This window comes from Rhinolophus sinicus, linkage group LG12, assembly GCF_036562045.2.
Source record: "Rhinolophus sinicus isolate RSC01 linkage group LG12, ASM3656204v1, whole genome shotgun sequence".
Classification (NCBI taxonomy): Eukaryota; Metazoa; Chordata; class Mammalia; order Chiroptera; family Rhinolophidae; genus Rhinolophus; species Rhinolophus sinicus.
Genome location: NC_133761.1, coordinates 40,819,641 through 40,832,785, shown reverse-complemented (window position 1 = coordinate 40,832,785; position 13,145 = coordinate 40,819,641). Strand labels below are relative to the sequence as shown.

At 70.1% G+C, this 13,145-nt stretch overlaps 6 pseudogenes; all 6 read right to left on the bottom strand.

Moving 5' to 3' along the window:
• Window positions 1–147: 147 nt before the first annotated feature.
• LOC141567985 (5S ribosomal RNA) lies at window positions 148–266 on the bottom strand (annotated as a pseudogene).
• Window positions 267–1,547: 1,281 nt separating this feature from the next.
• LOC141567988 (5S ribosomal RNA) lies at window positions 1,548–1,667 on the bottom strand (annotated as a pseudogene).
• A 3,417-nt stretch (window positions 1,668–5,084) lies between these two features.
• On the bottom strand, window positions 5,085–5,204 carry LOC141567970 (5S ribosomal RNA; annotated as a pseudogene).
• A 3,415-nt stretch (window positions 5,205–8,619) lies between these two features.
• Window positions 8,620–8,739, bottom strand: LOC141567974 (5S ribosomal RNA; annotated as a pseudogene).
• Window positions 8,740–10,741: 2,002 nt separating this feature from the next.
• LOC141567982 (5S ribosomal RNA) lies at window positions 10,742–10,860 on the bottom strand (annotated as a pseudogene).
• Window positions 10,861–12,204: 1,344 nt separating this feature from the next.
• Window positions 12,205–12,324, bottom strand: LOC141568003 (5S ribosomal RNA; annotated as a pseudogene).
• Between the last annotated feature and the right edge of the window lie 821 nt (window positions 12,325–13,145).

Here is a 13,145-nt window from a genome sequence, read left to right as displayed (position 1 = left end):
CTGGCCGACGGGGCTGCCAGCTTGTAGTGCCGGGTGGCTGACCGGCCTCTGGCCAGGGGGACCTTCGGCTGGCTGGGCGGCTTCAGAGGGGCAAGGGGCGGCAGGGGTTCGGAGGGAGCCACGCCGGGGCGGCGCAAAAGGAGAGGCAAGCAAAGCCTACAGGTATTCCCAGGCGGTCTCCCATCCAAGTACTAACCAGGCCCCTCCCTGCTTAGCTCCCGAATTCAGAGGAGATCCGGCGCGTTCAGGGTGGTATAGCCGTCGACGCTGGGACCTGGCTCCCCGCGCCCCAAGAGCCTGCTCCCGGACTGCCTCGTGAGCGCGCGCCATGCAGATGCTCCGCTCTGGTGGCGAACATCGACCCGCTGGCCGGCTCCGCCGTCACCGCGTCCCCGTCCAGTCCGGCTCCCCGCCTCCTCCGAATGCCCCTGGCGTGGGCGGCGGGCCACTCCTGGCCCGCAGCGAGGCCACTTCGCGCCACCGGAGGTTCCATGGGACACTGCCATTTCCCTGATGGTGCCAGAAGTCGTGGAACTCTGGCATCCTGGGATTCCCCAGGACCCAGACCGGCATACACCCCGCCCCCCTACCGCCACCAGGTTTACCCCCAACCGCAGCCCCAAGGCTGGTGGAGGCCTGCACCAGCAGGCAACCCTGGGCCTGGGAGTTGTGGGAGGACCCCGCGGCGGCGGCGGCGGAGGCAGGGGAGGGTGGCGAGGTAGGCGATGGCAACCGCGTGGATGGCGCCAGGGCGGCGATGGCGGCGGCGACAATGGGGGCTTTGACGGTGGGCGCTGGGGCGCGGGAGCGCTGGCGGCGGCGGCGGCGGGAGAGGGCGTGAGGGCGGTGCTGGCGCGGAGGCGGGGAGAGCAGAGGGGGGAGATTGAGGGAGTACGGCAAGGCCGGCGGCGGGGGTGGGGGGGGGGGAGAGGGCGGTGCTGGAGGCGGGGATGGGGAGAGGGGTGATGGCGGCGGCGGCAGCGGGGAGAGCAGAGGAGGCTGAATGAGGGAGTATGGCGTTGGCGGCGGCGGGGTCGCGGACGGGGGCGAGTGCAGCGCTGGCGGAGGGGGTGGGGAGCGTGGTGATGGCGGCGGGGGCTGATCATGAGCAGCGCTGGCGGCGGCGGCGGCGAGGGAGGTTTGCGAGGTCGGCAATGGCGTCGGCGGCGGCGTTGTGTGGGGGGGGGCAGGGGGGAGGGCAGCGCTGGCGAGGGGTGTGGGAAACGCGGTGATGGCGGGGGCTTTGGTGGTGGCGGCGGGGGCCAGGGCAGCGCTGGTGGCGGCGGCGGCGGCGGCGGCGGTGGCGACCGCCGCTGGGCCAAGGATCCGGATGACGGCCTGCGGGACCGAAGAGGACGAAGAAGAGGGTGTGGGGGAGCACTGGCCGACGGGCCTGGTGTGCCGCCGGGGCTGCCAGCTTGTAGTGCCGGGTGGCTGACCGGCCTCTGGCCAGGGGGACCTTCGGCTGGCTGGGCGGCTGCAGAGGGGCAAGGGGCGGCAGGGGTTCGGAGGGAGCCACGACGGGGCGGCGATGCAAAAGGAGAGGCGAGCAAAGGCCTTCAGGAGTTCCCAGGCGGTCTCCCATCCAAGTACTAACCAGGCCCGACCCTGCTTAGCTTCCGAGTTCAGACGAGATCTGGCGCGTTCAGGGCGGTATGGCCTTAGGCGCTGGACCCGGCTCCCGGCGCTCCAAGAGCCTGCTCCCGACCTGCCTCCTGAGCGCGCGCCATGCTGCTGGGCCGCTCGGGTGGCGAGCATGTCTGCCTGAGCGCCTCCCGCCCGCTCCCGCCTCCTCCGGACGCCGCTGGTGTGGGCGACGGGCTACTCCTGGCACACAGCGAGGCCCCTTCGCGCCCCCAGTGGCTCCACGGGCCTCGGTCACTTCCCTGACTGTGACAGATATCTGGGCGCCCGGGCATCCTGGGACTCCCAGGCCCCGAACGGCTTTCCCGGCCCCTACCCCAACCCCTCTCATCCCCATCCCAGCCCCACAACCGCACAGCCCCCTTGCTGCTGGACTGCCCCCACCTCTCAGGGCCACCGAGGGGCGCAGGGTCCTCTCAGTCCCTCCGGCCCTAGGGACGTGCAACCCAGGCCCTGGCCCTGGCCGGCCCCACCCACTGGCCCAAAGCCAGGAGAGCCACCCGCGCCACCAGGGTGCAGGAGCTCCGGTCTGCAGCCACCCTTCGTCACAAGCCTTCAGTCTGGGCCTCGCCCTCGTCAGCACCCGGAGTCCCGCCCGACCTCCGGTCCCTTCAGTGGCTACACGTCACGTCTCCTGACCCGGGGAGGTGAGAGAGGCCAGAGACGGAGCAAGAGAGTGGCGGAGAGAGACAGACGGGGACTGGGGACAGACTCCCAGAGAGCAGTTTGAGGCTCTGGGCCTCGCGTGGAGGGGTGCTGCGTGGGGGCTGCATGGTCATCAGCTGTGACCGCTTGGCCATCAGCTGTTGCCAGTTGGCCATGGGCCCCCGGAGGTGCTGCGTTGGCCAAGCTAGGAAGCGCGGGTGGTGGACTGCAAATTGCAGAGGGGCGCGGATTGCAGTGGGCCGGCTTGGTGGGTCGACGGTCGGTGTGTCGGTGGGTTGGCAGAGAAGCGGCCGACCGGTTGGGGATCGGGCGGCTCCGGCCTGCCGTGTCTCCAAGCCAGCCGCCCGTGAGAAATGGTGCTATCAGCCCCCTATCCGTGGCTCCGTTGGTGTTCCTTCTTGGCCTCACCATATCCTGCGTTCTTGTGCGGGGACGGGGACTAGAGTCCCCGCAGGACAGGGACCGACAGACAGAACGGGAGGAGGCGTAAGAGGGAGCGAGATGGAAATATACACGTATATGTACACGTATGTATCCCGACATACAGAGAGACATGGACAGAGACAGAGAAAAAGGGGGCTGGCCCGGGGGAGAGAGCCCCGGAGCGAGAGGCAGAGCCCAACAGGCACGCCACAGAGCCAGAGAGAGGGGGGGGGGCGGGGGGGGAGGGACGCACAGGCGGGCACATGGACTGGGACAGACTCGCTGAGGCTGTGTTGAAGTGGCAGCCTCTCCACCGGAGTGTGGTCGTGCCCGGGGCTGGGCTCCACTACAGAGGCAGTGCCGGGTGGCAGTCACCCTTGAAGGCCCGGGCCAGGCCGGAGGGCCAGTGGGCTCCGAGCCCCGCCCAGGAACCCACCCGCGGGAGGCGAGCGGCAGACCCCAGGCACCCTGGTTGTGAGGGTTGTGTGCCTCGGTGCCTGCTCTTCCCCTTGTGGTGGTCTCTCCTGGAGTTGAGGGCGTGCGGTGTGATGGGGTGCTGCTCCCTCCGTCCCCTGGTTTGTCCCGACTCTTTGTGCCCTGTGTGTCCGGGCCACCGCGACCGGCAGGAAAGGAGGGCTCCTGGCTCTTGTGGGCGATGGGAGGGGGCGTGCGGGGGTGTGGGTAGAGGTGCCTGCCGGCGGAGACACAGGCTTGGATAACTGCTGCAGGCTGACGGCCTGCCTCAGCGAAGAGGACTAAGAAGAGGGTGTGGGGTGGAGCCCTGGCCGACGGGCTGCCAGCTTGTAGTGCCGGGTGGCTGACCGGCCTCTGGCCAGGGGACCTTCGGCTGGCTGGGCGGCTTCAGAGGGGCAAGGGGCGGCAGGGGTTCGGAGGGAGCCACGCCGGGCGGCGGCGCAAAAGGAGAGGCAAGCAAAGCCTACAGGTATTCCCAGGCGGTCTCCCATCCAAGTACTAACCAGGCCCCTCCTGCTTAGCTCCAATTCAGAGGAGATCGGGCGCGTTCAGGGTGGTATAGCCGTCGACGCTGGGACCTGGCTCCCGCGCCCCAAGAGCCTGCTCCCGGACTGCCTCGTGAGCGCGCGCCATGCAGATGCTCCGCTCTGGTGGCGAACATCGACCCGCTGGCCGGCTCCGCCGTCACCGCGTCCCCGTCCAGTCCGGCTCCCCGCCTCCTCCGAATGCCCCTGGCGTGGGCGGCGGGCCACTCCTGGCCCGCAGCGAGGCCACTTCGCGCCACCGGAGGTTCCATGGGACACTGCCACTTCCCTGATGGTGCCAGAAGTCGTGGAACTCTGGCATCCTGGGACTCCCCGCACCCAGACCGGCATACAACCCGCCCCCCTACCGCCACCAGGTTTACCCCCAACCGCAGCCCCAAGGCTGGTGGAGGCCTGCACCAGCAGGCAACCCTGGGCCTGGGAGTTGTGGGAGGACCCCGCGGGGCGGCGGCGGAGGCAGGGGAGGGTGGCGAGGTAGGCGATGGCAACCGCGTGGATGGCGCCAGGGCGGCGATGGCGGCGGCGACAATGGGGGCTTTGACGGTGGGCGCTGGGGCGCGGGAGCGCTGGCGGCGGCGGCGGTGGCGGGAGAGGGCGTGAGGGCGGTGCTGGCGCGGAGGCCGGGAGAGCAGAGGCGGAGATTGAGGGAGTACGGCAAGGCCGGCGGCTGGGGTGGGGGCGGGGAGAGGGCGGTGCTGGAGGCGGGGATGGGGAGAGGGGTGATGGCGGCGGCGGCAGCGGGGAGAGCAGAGGAGGCTGAATGAGGGAGTATGGCGTTGGCGGCGGCGGGGTCGCGGACGGGGGCGAGTGCAGCGCTGGCGGAGGGGGTGGGGAGCGTGGTGATGGCGGCGGCGGCGGCGGCGCGCAGAAGCGGGGACTGATCATGAGCAGCGCTGGCGGCGGCGGCGGCGAGGGAGGGTTGCGAGGTCGGCAATGGCGTCGGCAGCGGCGTTGTGTCGGCGGGGGCAGGGGGGAGGGCAGCGCTGGCGGGGGGGGTGGGGAACGCGGTGATGGCGGGGGCTTTGGTGGGGGGGGGGGGGGCCAGGGCAGCGCTGGTGGCGGCGGCGGCGGCGGCGGCGGCGGTGGCGACCGCCGCTGGGCCAAGGGATCCGGATGACGGCCTGCGGGACCGAAGAGGACGAAGAAGAGTGTGTGGGGGGGGGAGCACTGGCCGACGGGCCTGGTGTGCCGCCGGGGCTGCCAGCTTGTAGTGCCGGGTGGCTGACCGGCCTCTGGCCAGGGGGACCTTCGGCTGGCTGGGCGGCTGCAGAGGGGCAAGGGGCGGCAGGGGTTCGGAGGGAGCCACGCCGGGCGGCGATGCAAAAGGAGAGGCGAGCAAAGCCTACAGGTGTTCCCAGGTGGTCTCCCACCCAAGTACTAACCAGGCCCGACCCTGCTTAGCTTCCGAGTTCAGACGAGATCTGGCGCGTTCAGGGCGGTATGGCCTTAGGCGCTGGACCCGGCTCCCGGCGCTCCAAGAGCCTGCTCCCGACCTGCCTCCTGAGCGCGCGCCATGCTGCTGGGCCGCTCGGGTGGCGAGCATGTCTGCCTGAGCGCCTCCCGCCCGCTCCCGCCTCCTCCGGACGCCGCTGGTGTGGGCGACGGGCTACTCCTGGCACACAGCGAGGCCCCTTCGCGCCCCCAGTGGCTCCACGGGCCTCGGTCACTTCCCTGACTGTGACAGATATCTGGGCGCCCGGGCATCCTGGGACTCCCAGGCCCCGAACGGCTTTCCCCGGCCCCTACCCCAACCCCTCTCATCCCCATCCCAGCCCCACAACCGCACAGCCCCTTGCTGCTGGACTGCCCCCACCTCTCAGGGCCACCGAGGGGCGCAGGGTCCTCTCAGTCCCCTCCGGCCCTAGGGACGTGCAACCCAGGCCCTGGCCCTGGCCGGCCCCACCCACTGGCCCAAAGCCAGGAGAGCCACCCGCGCCACCAGGGTGCAGGAGCTCCAGTCTGCAGCCACCCTTCGTCACAAGCCTTCAGTCTGGGCCCTCGCCCTCGTCAGCACCCGGAGTCCCGCCCGACCTCCGGTCCCTTCAGTGGCTACACGTCACGTCTCCTGACCCGGGAGGTGAGAGAGGCCAGAGACGGAGCAAGAGAGTGGCGGAGAGAGACAGACGGGGACTGGGGACAGACTCCCAGAGAGCAGTTTGAGGCTCTGGGCCTCGCGTGGAGGGGTGCTGCGTGGGGGCTGCATGGTCATCAGCTGTGACCGCTTGGCCATCAGCTGTTGCCAGTTGGCCATGGGCCCCCGGAGGTGCTGCGTTGGCCAAGCTAGGAAGCGCGGGTGGTGGACTGCAAATTGCAGAGGGGCGCGGATTGCAGTGGGCCGGCTTGGTGGGTCGACGGTCGGTGTGTCGGTGGGTTGGCAGAGAAGCGGCCGACCGGTTGGGGATCGGGCGGCTCCGGCCTGCCGTGTCTCCAAGCCAGCCGCCCGTGAGAAATGGTGCTATCAGCCCCCTATCCGTGGCTCCGTTGGTGTTCCTTCTTGGCCTCACCATATCCTGCGTTCTTGTGCGGGGACGGGGACTAGAGTCCCCGCAGGACAGGGACCGACAGACAGAACGGAGGAGGCGTAAGAGGGAGCGAGATGGAAATATACACGTATATGTACACGTATGTATCCCGACATACAGAGAGACATGGACAGAGACAGAGAAAAGGGGCTGGCTCGGGAGAGAGCTCCTGAGCGAGAGGCAGAGCCCAACAGGCACGTCACAGAGCCAGAGAGACGTGGGGGGGCCGGGGGGGAGGGACGCACAGGCGGGCACATGGACTGGGACAGACTCGCTGAGGCTGTGTTGAAGTGGCAGCCTCTCCACCGGAGTGTGGTCGTGCCCGGGGCTGGGCTCCACTACAGGGGCAGTGCCCCGGTATTGGCAGTCACCCTTGAAGGCCCCGGGCCAGGCCGGAGGGCCAGTGGGCTCCGAGCCCCGCCCAGGGACCCCCCCCAAGGGAGGAGAGTGGCAGCCCACAGGCACCCTGGTTGTGAGGGTTGTGTGCCTGCGTGCCTGCACTTCCCCTTGTGGTGGTCTCTCCTGGAGTCCAAGGGCGTGCGGTGTGTTTGGGTGCTGCTCCCTCTGTCCCCTGGTTTGACCCGGCTCTTTGTGCCCTGTGTGTTGGGGCCACCACGACCGGGGGAAGGGAGGGCTCCTGGCTCTTGTGGGCGATGGGAGGGGGCGTGCGGGGGTGTGGGTAGAGGTGCCTGCCGGCGGAGACACAGGCTTGGATAACTGCTGCAGGCTGACGGCCTGCCTCAGCGAAGAGGACTAAGAAGAGGGTGTGGGGTGGAGCCCTGGCCGACGGGGCTGCCAGCTTGTAGTGCCGGGTGGCTGACCGGCCTCTGGCCAGGGGGACCTTCGGCTGGCTGGGCGGCTTCAGAGGGGCAAGGGGCGGCAGGGTTTTGGAGGGAGCCACGCCAGGGGCGGAGCAAAAGGAGAGGCAAGCAAAAGCCTACAGGTATTCCCAGGCGGTCTCCCATCCAAGTACTAACTGGGTCCGACCCTGCTTAGCTTCCGAGATTAGGCGCGTTCATGGTGGTATGGCCTTAGACGCTGGGACCCGGCTCCCGCGCCCCAAGAGCCTGCTCCTGGCCTGTCTCGTGAGCGCCCGCCATGCAGATGAGCCGCTCCGGTGGCGAGCATCGACCCGCGGGCCGGCTCCGCCGTCACCGCGTCCCCGTCCAGTCCGGCTCCCCGCCTCCTCCGAATGCCCCTGGCGTGGGCGGCGGGCCACTCCTGGCCCGCAGCGAGGCCACTTCGCGCCACCGGAGGTTCCATGGGACACTGCCATTTCCCTGATGGTGCCAGAAGTCGTGGAACTCTGGCATCCTGGGATTCCCCAGGACCCAGACCGGCATACACCCCGCCCCCCTACCGCCACCAGGTTTACCCCCAACCGCACCCCCAAGACTGGTGGAGGCCTGCACCAGCAGGCAGCCCTGGGCCTGGGAGTTGTAGGAGGACCCCGCGGCGGCGGCGGCGGCGGCGGCGTCCGCGGCGGAGGCAGGGGAGGGTGGCGATGTAGGCAATGGCAACCGCGTGGATGGCTCCAGGGCGGCGATGGCGGCGGCGACAATGGGGGCTTTGACGGTGGGCGCTGGGGCGCGGGGAGCGCTGGCGGCGGCGGCGGTGGCGGGAGAGGGCGTGAGGGCGGTGCTGGCGCGGAGGCCGGGAGAGCAGAGGCGGGAGATTGAGGGAGTACGGCAAGGCCGGCGGCTGGGGTGGGGGCGGGGGAGAGGGCGGTGCTGGAGGCGGGGATGGGGAGAGGGGTGATGGCGGCGGCGGCAGCGGGGAGAGCAGAGGAGGCTGAATGAGGGAGTATGGCGTTGGCGGCGGCGGGGTCGCGGACGGGGGCGAGTGCAGCGCTGGCGGAGGGGGTGGGGAGCGTGGTGATGGCGGCGGCGGGGGCTGATCATGAGCAGCGCGGGCGGCGGCGGCGGCGAGGGAGGGTTGCGAGGTCGGCAATGGCGTCGGCGGCGGCGTTGTGTCGGCGGGGGCAGGAGGGAGGGCAGCGCTGGCGGGGGGTGTGGGAAACGCGGTGATGGCGGGGGCTTTGGTGGTGGCGGCGGGGGCCAGGGCAGCGCTGGTGGCGGCGGCGGCGGCGGCGGCGGTGGCGACCGCCGCTGGGCCAAGGGATCCGGATGACGGCCTGCGGGACCGAAGAGGACGAAGAAGAGGGTGTGGGGGGGAGCACTGGCCGACGGGCCTGGTGTGCCGCCGGGGCTGCCAGCTTGTAGTGCCGGGTGGCTGACCGGCCTCTGGCCAGGGGGACCTTCGGCTGGCTGGGCGGCTGCAGAGGGGCAAGGGGCGGCAGGGGTTCGGAGGGAGCCACGCCGGGGCGGCGATGCAAAAGGAGAGGCGAGCAAAAGCCTACAGGTGTTCCCAGGTGGTCTCCCACCCAAGTACTAACCAGGCCCGACCCTGCTTAGCTTCCGAGTTCAGGCGAGATCTGGCGCGTTCAGGGCGGTATGGCCTTAGGCGCTGGACCCGGCTCCCGGCGCTCCAAGAGCCTGCTCCCGACCTGCCTCCTGAGCGCGCGCCATGCTGCTGGGCCGCTCGGGTGGCGAGCATGTCTGCCTGAGCGCCTCCCGCCCGCTCCCCGCCTCCTCCGGACGCCGCTGGTGTGGGCGACGGGCTACTCCTGGCACACAGCGAGGCCCCTTCGCGCCCCCCCAGTGGCTCCACGGGCCTCGGTCACTTCCCTGACTGTGACAGATATCTGGGCGCCCGGGCATCCTGGGACTCCCCAGGCCCCGAACGGCTTTTACCCCGGGCCCCTACCCCAACCCCTCTCATCCCCCATCCCAGCCCCACAACCGCACAGCCCCCCTTGCTGCTGGACTGCCCCCACCTCTCAGGGCCACCGAGGGGGGCGCAGGGTCCTCTCAGTCCCCTCCGGCCCTAGGGACGTGCAACCCAGGCCCTGGCCCTGGCCGGCCCCACCCACTGGCCCAAAGCCAGGGAGAGCCACCCGCGCCACCAGGGTGCAGGAGCTCCGGTCTGCAGCCACCCTTCGTCACAAGCCTTCAGTCTGGGCCCTCGCCCCTCGTCAGCACCCGGAGTCCCGCCCGACCTCCGGTCCCTTCAGTGGCTACACGTCACGTCTCCTGACCCGGGGAGGTGAGAGAGGCCAGAGACGGAGCAAGAGAGTGGCGGAGAGAGACAGACGGGGACTGGGGACAGACTCCCAGAGAGCAGTTTGAGGCTCTGGGCCTCGCGTGGAGGGGTGCTGCGTGGGGGCTGCATGGTCATCAGCTGTGACCGCTTGGCCATCAGCTGTTGCCAGTTGGCCATGGGCCCCGGAGGTGCTGCGTTGGCCAAGCTAGGAAGCGGGTGGTGGACTGCAAATTGCAGAGCGGCGCGGATTGCAGTGGGCCGGCTTGGTGGGTCGACGGTCGGTGTGTCGGTGGGTTGGCAGAGAAACGGCCGACCGGTTGGGGATCGGGCGGCTCCGGCCTGCCGTGTCTCCAAGCCAGCCGCCCGTGAGAAATGGTGCTATCAGCCCCCTATCCGTGGCTCCGTTGGTGTTCCTTCTTGGCCTCACCATATCCTGCGTTCTTGTGCGGGGACGGGGACTAGAGTCCCCGCAGGACAGGGACCGACAGACAGAACGGGAGGAGGCGTAAGAGGGAGCGAGATGGAAATATACACGTATATGTACACGTATGTATCCCGACATACAGAGAGACATGGACAGAGACAGAGAAAAAGGGGGCTGGCTCGCGGGAGAGAGCTCCTGAGCGAGAGGCAGAGCCCAACAGGCACGTCACAGAGCCAGAGAGACGTGGGGGGGCCGGGGGGGAGGGACGCACAGGCGGGCACATGGACTGGGACAGACTCGCTGAGGCTGTGTTGAAGTGGCAGCCTCTCCACGGAGTGTGGTCGTGCCCGGGCTGGGCTCCACTACAGAGGCAGTGCCCGGTATTGGCAGTCACCCTTGAAGGCCCGGGCCAGGCCGGAGGGCCAGTGGGCTCGAGCCCCTGCCCAGGGACCCCCAAGGGAGGAGAGTGGCAGCCCACAGGCACCCTGGTTGTGAGGGTTGTGTGCCTGCGTGCCTGCACTTCCCTTGTGGTGGTCTCTCCTGGAGTCCAAGGGCGTGCGGTGTGTTTGGGTGCTGCTCCCTCTGTCCCCTGGTTTGACCCGGCTCTTTGTGCCCTGTGTGTTGGGGCCACCACGAACGGCGGGAAGGGAGGGCTCCTGGCTCTTGTGGGCGATGGGAGACGTGCTGCGGTGTGGGTAGAGGTGCCTGCCGGCGGAGACACAGGCTTGGATAACTGCTGCAGGCTGACGGCCTGCCTCAGCGAAGAGGACTAAGAAGAGGGTGTGGGGTGGAGCCCTGGCCGACGGGGCTGCCAGCTTGTAGTGCCGGGTGGCTGACCGGCCTCTGGCCAGGGGGACCTTCGGCTGGCTGGGCGGCTTCAGAGGGGCAAGGGGCGGCAGGGGTTCGGAGGGAGCCACGCCGGGCGGCGGCAAAGGAGAGGCAAGCAAAGCCTACAGGTATTCCCAGGCGGTCTCCCATCCAAGTACTAACCAGGCCCCTCCCTGCTTAGCTCCCGAATTCAGAGGAGATCGGGCGCGTTCAGGGTGGTATAGCCGTCGACGCTGGGACCTGGCTCCCGCTCTACAAGAGCCTGCTCCCGGACTGCCTCGTGAGCGCGCGCCATGCAGATGCTCCGCTCTGGTGGCGAACATCGACCCGCTGGCCGGCTCCGCCGTCACCGCGTCCCCGTCCAGTCCGGCTCCCCGCCTCCTCCGAATGCCCCTGGCGTGGGCGGCGGGCCACTCCTGGCCCGCAGCGAGGCCACTTCGCGCCACCGGAGGTTCCATGGGACACTGCCATTTCCCTGATGGTGCCAGAAGTCGTGGAACTCTGGCATCCTGGGATTCCCCAGGACCCAGACCGGCATACACCCCGCCCCCCTTCCGCCACCAGGTTTACCCCCAACCGCACCCCTAAGACTGGTGGAGGCCTGCACCAGCAGGCAGCCCTGGGCCTGGGAGTTGTGGGAGGACCCCGCGGCAGCGGCGGCGGCGGCGGCGGCGGCGGCGGCGGCGTCCGCGGCGGAGGCAGGGGAGGGTGGCGATGTAGGCAATGGCAACCGCGTGGATGGCTCCAGGGCGGCGATGGCGGCGGCGACAATGGGGGCTTTGACGGTGGGCGCTGGGGCGCGGGGAGCGCTGGCGGCGGCGGCGGTGGCGGGAGAGGGCGTGAGGGCGGTGCTGGCGCGGAGGCCGGGAGAGCAGAGGCGGGAGATTGAGGGAGTACGGCAAGGCCGGCGGCTGGGGTGGGGGCGGGGGAGAGGGCGGTGCTGGAGGCGGGGATGGGGAGAGGGGTGATGGCGGCGGCGGCAGCCGGGAGAGCAGAGGAGGCTGAATGAGGGAGTATGGCGTTGGCGGCGGCGGGGTCGCGGACTGGGGGCGAGTGCAGCGCTGGCGGAGGGTGGGGGCGTGGTGAGGGGGGCGGCGGCGGCGGCGGCGCAGAAGCGGGGGCTGATCATGAGCAGCGCTGGCGGCGGCGGCGGCGAGGGAGGGTTGCGAGGTCGGCAATGGCGTCGGCGGCGGCGTTGTGTCGGCGGGGGCAGGGGGGAGGGCAGCGCTGGCGGGGGGTGTGGGAAACGCGGTGATGGCGGGGGCTTTGGTGGTGGCGGCGGGGGCCAGGGCAGCGCTGGTGGCGGCGGCGGCGGCGGCGGCGGCGGTGGCGACCGCCGCTGGGCGAAGGGATCCGGATGACGGCCTGCGGGACCGAAGAGGACGAAGAAGAGGGTGTGGGGGGGAGCACTGGCCGACGGGCCTGGTGTGCCGCCGGGGCTGCCAGCTTGTAGTGCCGGGTGGCTGACCGGCCTCTGGCCAGGGGGACCTTCGGCTGGCTGGGCGGCTGCAGAGGGGCAAGGGGCGGCAGGGGTTCGGAGGGAGCCACGCCGGGGCGGCGATGCAAAAGGAGAGGCGAGCAAAAGCCTACAGGTGTTCCCAGGTGGTCTCCCACCCAAGTACTAACCAGGCCCGACCCTGCTTAGCTTCCGAGTTCAGACGAGATCTGGCGCGTTCAGGGCGGTATGGCCTTAGGCGCTGGACCCGGCTCCCGGCGCTCCAAGAGCCTGCTCCCGACCTGCCTCCTGAGCGCGCGCCATGCTGCTGGGCCGCTCGGGTGGCGAGCATGTCTGCCTGAGCGCCTCCCGCCCGCTCCCCGCCTCCTCCGGACGCCGCTGGTGTGGGCGACGGGCTACTCCTGGCACACAGCGAGGCCCCTTCGCGCCCCCCAGTGGCTCCACGGGCCTCGGTCACTTCCCTGACTGTGACAGATATCTGGGCGCCCGGGCATCCTGGGACTCCCCAGGCCCCGAACGGCTTTACCCCGGCCCCTACCCCAACCCCTCTCATCCCCATCCCAGCCCCACAACCGCACAGCCCCTTGCTGCTGGACTGCCCCCACCTCTCAGGGCCACCGAGGGGGCGCAGGGTCCTCTCAGTCCCCTCCGGCCCTAGGGACGTGCAACCCAGGCCCTGGCCCTGGCCGGCCCCACCCACTGGCCCAAAGCCAGGAGAGCCACCCGCGCCACCAGGGTGCAGGAGCTCCAGTCTGCAGCCACCCTTCGTCACAAGCCTTCAGTCTGGGCCTCGCCCTCGTCAGCACCCGGAGTCCCGCCCGACCTCCGGTCCCTTCAGTGGCTACACGTCACGTCTCCTGACCCGGGGAGGTGAGAGAGGCCAGAGACGGAGCAAGAGAGTGGCGGAGAGAGACAGACGGGGACTGGGGACAGACTCCCAGAGAGCAGTTTGAGGCTCTGGGCCTCGCGTGGAGGGGTGCTGCGTGGGGGCTGCATGGTCATCAGCTGTGACCGCTTGGCCATCAGCTGTTGCCAGTTGGCCATGGGCCCCGGAGGTGCTG